This window comes from Saccopteryx bilineata, chromosome 10 (genome assembly GCF_036850765.1).
Source record: "Saccopteryx bilineata isolate mSacBil1 chromosome 10, mSacBil1_pri_phased_curated, whole genome shotgun sequence".
NCBI lineage: Eukaryota > Metazoa > Chordata > Mammalia > Chiroptera > Emballonuridae > Saccopteryx > Saccopteryx bilineata.
The window spans coordinates 30,407,288-30,414,314 of NC_089499.1; the positions used below are offsets into that span (position 1 = coordinate 30,407,288).

Sequence of the window (7,027 nt, forward strand, 5' to 3'; positions counted from 1 at the left end):
GGCTGGAGGGAGTTTACTGAAGACTCAACTCTCATTTCTGCAGAGCACTTTCCAGGGACCAGAAAAGGCTTCAGGGCTGCCTGCCTACACAGAGCCTTGGGGTACATCCCCAAGAGCCTGCAAACAGAGTGGTTTCCTAAAATTACTTAACTCTCTCTAGAAAGGGAGAAGAGATATCTGGCTGTAGCATTCCTCTGTCCACATTTAGTTGACAATTGTTGCAGCTAACCTACACATTTACTGGAGCCACCAAACCATGAGCATATATTTTGCTCTTTAATGTACTTTGAAACCTGGTTAGAAAGGATAAAACTTTGGTAAAGAATAATAAACAGCATTCCTTATGCATTCAGCAGGCATAATAATATAAGGGACAAACCATGTGTGTAGAACTACATATGTATGAATTTGAAAACTGGTTTAATCATAAACATGTTGTTGATACTAAGTGACCATTTCCTAGTTATAATTCTGAAAGTGTCTCTCTTTTCAGTCCCCATCACACCCCTTGATTCCAATGAAATATAAAAACTTTATCCAACACACATTTATCCCCTTCCCACCCACTCCTTTATGCTATTGTTATTATATAGCTACATCTTTATTATAAATCCAACAATAAAGTTTTATAATTGTTTTATGCAATTGTCTTTTAAATCAATTAAGACAAGAAAAGAGAAAATATTTACAATATTTACATATTTATTTTTATGTAAGTACAATATTTTTACTCACTTTTTTATTTTCTTACATAATTATAGCTAACTGATGCTCTTTATGTCTGTGTGGATTCAAGTTACCATTTCTTGTCATTTCCCTTCAATCAGAAGTGCTTCCTTTAGTATTTCTTGTCATAAAAATTCACTAACAATGAATTTTTTCAACTTTTGTTTGTATCTGGAGACATTTTAACTTTGCCTTTATTTGGAAATTATAATTGCTTGATATAGATTTATTGGTTGACAGTTTTATTCTTTTAGCACTTTGAATATGCCATCCTACTACTTTCTGGCCCCATTTTTTCCCCTATCATCTGCCAATTTTAATGTGATTTCCTTGTTCATGATGAGTTGTTATTGTTGTTGTTGTGCATGTGTGTGTGCGTGTGTGTGCGTGTGTGTGTGCACGCACGTGCTGTGTGTGTGTGCTGCTTTTAAGATTTTCTCTTTGACTTTGATGATATACCCGGATGTATATCTCTTTGTACTAATCCTACTTGAAGTTTATTAAGTTTTCTGGATATGTTGATTAATGCTTGATTAATGCTTTTTTTTTCTTTTGGTAACAATTTTGGCAATGTTTGGCCATTATCTTTATATATGTATTTTTCTATTCTCTTTCTGAGACTCCTTTACACATATATTAGTATACTTCATGCTGTCCCAGATGTATCTGAGGCTCTATTTATATACTTTCAATTTTTTTCTTTCTATTTTGCAGATTGGTGAATCATCTTTATTGATTCAATTCAAGTTTGCTGGGTCTTCTACCAACTCAAATTTTCTAGTAATTTTTCATTTAAATTATTGTGCTTTTCAATACCTGAAATTCTATTTTATGAATTTTTATACTTCTCATCATTTTATTGGTATTCTCTACTTTTTGGCCTATTGTCATCATACTGGCCTCAAATTATTTAAATAATGGTTTTATTTTGCTTTTATTTTATTTTTTCTAGAATAAACACCTTTATTACATGAGCCACGATAAGAAGGAAGAGGATTTATTTTTCTTTCTGGGCCTTGATTTTCCTCAGATAGAACTCCAGCTCCTTGCCCTCTAGCACATGGCCATTTGGTGGCCACACTGGCCTGGTATTTAGCAATGCATGCAAGAAGCTTGCCCTGTTAGAACTGCTCCTCTAGAAGACTGCTGATTTGGGCATTCTTTTTCCTTTCATCATATTTCATCTGAATTTTCTTTGATCATCTTTTGTTTAAAATCTCTTCCTCCTCAAAAGTCCATTGGCCCCCTTCTTGCAGTATGGTGGGATTAGTACCATTGTCGGTACAGGGTATAGTCAATAAGCATGATGCAGTTCTTTTCTAGTTTGTTGTTGGTGCATTGTAGACAGCATCAATAATCCTTGTTTGGCACATACAACACTCAGAGCCCCAGGAGGAGTTGCCCCATGTTCATTCTCAAGGCGTGGTAATTCTTGCTGCCTCCCTGAACATAACCTCTGTATATGCAGCATGGGGCAATCTTAGTTCTTAGTGTTGGCAGCAGGGCATCCTAGCTCATATATTCATTTCTTGTGGTGGGACTTTCTCTTGCCTCTAGTCTTGCAGCACTTGTGCCACTTGTCCCAAGAGATGCTCATGGCTCAGAAAAGGCTGGAAAGAGTTCATTTTGCCTTTTTTTTTTTTTTTTTTTTTTTACAGAGACAGAGAGAGAGTCAGAGGGATAGACAGGGAGAGACAGACAGGAATGGAGACAGATTATGAGAAGGATCAATTATTAGTTTTTCCTTGAGCGTTGCAACTTCTTAGTTGTTTATTGATTGCTTTCTCATACGTGCCTTGACTGCGGGTCTTCAGCAGACCGAGTAACCCCTTGCTGGAGCCAGCGACCTTGGGTCCAAGCTGGTGAGCTTTTGCTCAAGCCAGATGAGCCTGTGCTCAATCTGGTGACCTCGGGGTCTCGAACCTGGGTCCTTCCACATCTCAGTCCAACACTCTATCCACTGCGCCACTCCCTGGTCAGGCATCATTTTGCTTTTAAACATTGTATTATAGCTGATTTTCTTTGCCTGCTAAGTCCAACATCTGGGCCTCTCAGACAGGGCCTTTTGAAAGAGAGATAATTTCTTCCTCTATCTTGGCCACATGATCTTATTTCTTTGGGTACCTTGTATTTTTATTGTTGAAAACTGAAAATTTTAGTAATATATTTTATGTTCTAGATTCTGATTGCCATATCTTTCAGGGATTGTGGATGTTGTCTGTTGTCCCTACTCCCCCCACCCCCACCTCCACTCCCACCACCAACTTAGTCATTTGTTTAGTTGTTTTCCTAAATAAAGATTTGTTAAAGAGTAGTGAAAATTTTCAATCTGATCGTGAATTATTTAATCCACTTTCTGGATTTTAAGAAAACTCACATTTCTAAGTGCTTAGAGATATTCATGGATTCCACAAATATTTTAAGGGCCCCATTATGTGTCTAACTCTGTGAAGCTGTGGCAATATAACAGTGAATAGGAAAGTCCATTTCAACTTCCATGAAGCCTGTGGTGTCCTAGGCATGGCAAGAGAAGGTGGGAAAAAAAAATCACAGTAGCCCATATTCAGTGAGTAGGTTGGGTGGATATAAAGAATGAGTAATGTAAGGCTTTTTTTCCCCCCTATTTCTTAAAACTTGGCTATATTGGCCATTTCAAATTTATTTTTCCTGAAATACAGCTGAAAACACCTAGTAAGAGTCTGAATTATTACAGGCAATGATTGAGGTTGCAAAAGGGAGTCATGACATTTTAGGATATATTTTGTTTTTATTTATTGGCATATTTATTTGAGTCAGTGACTAACATGGTAGATTGTTACTACATTCTCATTTCTTATCCTGTGATGGTGGGAAAAGAAAGCAGAGATGACGTCAGAGTAATGGCGGAGTAGGAAGCGATACCGATAAATCTCCCCCAAAACTCAACAAGATCTTCAACCAGAAACAGAAAAACCTATACTTGGAGCTTCCAGATTCTTCGCAATACACCCAAAGGTATGATTGAGTGAAAAATTGGCTAAATATATAACCAAACCCCGAAGGAAATAGGGAGTAAGAAATGCTCCGCCTTCCCCACTAACCTAAACAGGGCGGCTTTCTCTGGTAACTGTGAATATAGAAACTGAGGCGGGCAAGGGGGTGAATAGATCCAGGCCGCCGCCGCAGCAAAAACGGCCGAACCAGGCTGTGGCTCAGAGATCCAAGCCAAGGAAAATCTGATCCTGTGGCAACCCGGGCAATACAAGCTAACACTCGCGCCAAACCCAAACAAAGAAAGACAAGCGGAGCGGCCATTTTACCCGGTCTCCTGGTCGGTGCGCAGTTAGTGGAAGAGAGATTTCTTCCTAAGCCGTGGAAGTGGGTACCCGTGTTGCCCCACGGAGAGGCAGGGTCAGAGGCCTTTCTGTGGGCTGAGGGCAGAGTCTCTGGGCAGCCCCAGCGCCCTGGGAAAGCCACGCACGGGAGGGAGTGAGAACTAATCCCAACGGTGGAGATTTTCCGTGCTGGAGGCTGTTTCACTCAGAGCGAAATGCGGCCGGCCTCATATCCTGGTTTGCGCGCGCAGATAAGGAGTGAGCGATTCCTCCGAGTGCCTCGGCAGTGCGCGCCCGTGTTATCGCACAGAGGGGCAGAGTCAGGGGCCTTTGTGTGGGCCAAAGCGGAATCTCGGGCCGCCCCAGCGCCTTGCAAAAGCCGCACACGGGGACGGAGCGAGACTCAATTCCAACGCTGCAACTTTTCCCTGCGGTTGGGGGTTTCACTAAGAGCGTGAGACTGCTGGCCGGATATCCTGGTTGCAGACAGTGAGTGAGAGTTTCCTCCAAGCGCCCCGGAAGTGGGCGCCCGCTTGTGTTACCGGATAGAGTGGCAGAGCCAGAGGTCTTCGAGTGGGCGGAAAGCCCGCCTGATTATGCTAGCAGCTCTGACTGACTGAGCCTTACCCAGAGCCCTGTGCTGAGTGGAAATAGAGTGGGGAGTTGCCAGCAATTTGAGCCTCTTACTATCCAGGCAGAGGCAGCAGCAACCCCATACCTGGACTATCAGGCTACTAATTGAGGAAGGAAAGACTAGGAGAAAGGCTCCAGGAACACGGACTCTCTCACTGTCGGAGCCTATAAATGCTAATGAGCCTCGACTCCCAACGAGAATAAAGCACAATACATGACATTGCCATAGAGACTTATCAACTGCAAACCTCTACCTGAGCGTGCCAAAGGGGCAGAACCCGGGGTACAGAGTCACCGACCAGGAAGAGGGAGAGAAAAGAAAAAGCAAGAAGATAACCTCTCAAAATCAAGAATAATCTGCAGACTTTATAACCTATCCCATTTTATTATATTTGTTCGTTTGTTTCTATTATCTTCATTCTTGAGACTTTTTTTTCCTCCTCCAATTTGGCCGATTAACTCTCTACCGGTCTTACTCTCTCCTCTCCCTGAACTACACTACCCATAAGTGTTACATCTCCCATTATCATTTCTCTTCTCTTCCTTTCTCTCTATGAGGGTTGCACTCCAAAACCCTTAACTCTCTCTCTCTCTCTCCTTTCTTTTTTCTTCTTTTAGTGGTTCCCTCTTTTTTTCTCTCTCTCTCTTTCTTTTCTCCCTCTATATTAGTTTCTTCCTTTCTCCTTTACATCTCCTCTCATTCAAACCTCAATAACAAACAAATTATCTTATCTGGGACTCAAACCTATGTTTGTGGCATTTTGGGGGGTTTTTACTTCACCTTTTTAACGTACTAGCAGTGCTCCCATCCCTGGCTCTCCATATTATCTAGTTCTTGTTCCACTAAATACAATAGTAAGTTTTTAATTTGTCCCCCCATTTTTCCATTTTCCTCTTATTCCTCTCATCATAACTCTTAGAAAACCAACACCTAAAAGCAAATCATTTTATTCTTGACCCAAATTTTTTCCTTATTTGCTTTTTGTGGGTCCATACGCTCTTTTTTTTTTTTTCCTTTTTTTTTTCTTTTTTTCTTTTTTTCTTTTTTGCCCCTTTATTACTTTTCCCCAATTCAGGCCCTCCATCACAGGCATTGTTTGTTATAACTCACAGTCCACCACAAGATTTTCTCAAGAAAGAGGGGAGAGGAGAGGAGAGGAAAAAAGGAGGGGGGGAATAATTTCCTTTTTTAAAAAATTTTTATTTTATTTTATTTTTCTTTATTTCATTATTAATTTTTTTTTAAAAAAACAACTCTTTTCGATTTGTTATTTTTTTATTTTTTTTAACTTTTTATTCTTTATTAAATCTCATTAATACTATCAACAAAACCACCCTCAGATGCCATTAAGGAAGAGAAAATCGAATATCATGGATACAAAAGAAAGAGAGGTAACACAGCTAGATGAGGAAAAATCTATGGAGAAAAAATTTAATATATTGGAAACCTTGGAGCTAAATGACAGAGAATTCAAGATAGAAATCCTAAAAATCCTCCGAGATATACAAGAAAACACAGAAAGGCAATATAGGGAGCTCAGAAAACAACTCCATGAACACAAAGAATATATGTCCAAGGAAATTGAAACTATAAAAACAAATCAAACAGAGATGAAAAACTCAATTCACGAGCTGAAAAACGAAGTAACAAGCTTAGCTAATAGAACAGGTCAGATAGAAGAGAGGATTAGTGAAATAGAAGACAAGCAACTTGAGGCACAACAGAGAGAAGAAGAAAGAGACTCAAAAATTAAAAAAAATGAGATAGCCCTACAAGAATTACCTGACTCCATCAAAAAGAATAACATAAGAATAATAGGTATATCAGAGGGAGAAGAGAGAGAAAATGGAATGGAGAACATACTTAAACAAATAATTGATGAGAACTTCCCAAGCCTGTGGAAAGAACTAAAGCCTCAAGTTCAAGAAGCAAACAGAACTCCAAGTTTTCTTAACCCCAACAAACCCACTCCAAGGCATATCATAATGAAATTGACACAAACCAACAGCAAAGAAAAAATTCTCAAGGCAGCCAGGGAAAAGAAGAATACAACATATAAAGGAAGGCCCATTAGATTATCATCAGATTTCTCAGCAGAAACTCTACAAGCTAGAAGAGAGTGGACCCCAATATTTAAAGTCCTGAAAGAGAGGAACTTTCAGCCACGAATACTATACCCATCAAAGCTATCCTTCAAATACGAAGGAGAAATAAAAACATTCACAGATACAGAAAAGATGAGGGAATTTATCATCAGAAACCCCCCACTCCAGGAATTACTAAAGGGGGTTCTCCAATCAGATACAAAGAACAAAAAAAAAACAGAGCCACAAGTAAAAGCTCCAAGAAGAAC

General features: G+C 39.7%; 1 pseudogene; it reads right to left on the minus strand.

The window, feature by feature from the left end:
• Positions 1 to 1,723: 1,723 nt before the first annotated feature.
• On the minus strand, positions 1,724 to 2,323 carry LOC136314660 (small ribosomal subunit protein eS8 pseudogene; annotated as a pseudogene).
• Between the last annotated feature and the right edge of the window lie 4,704 nt (positions 2,324 to 7,027).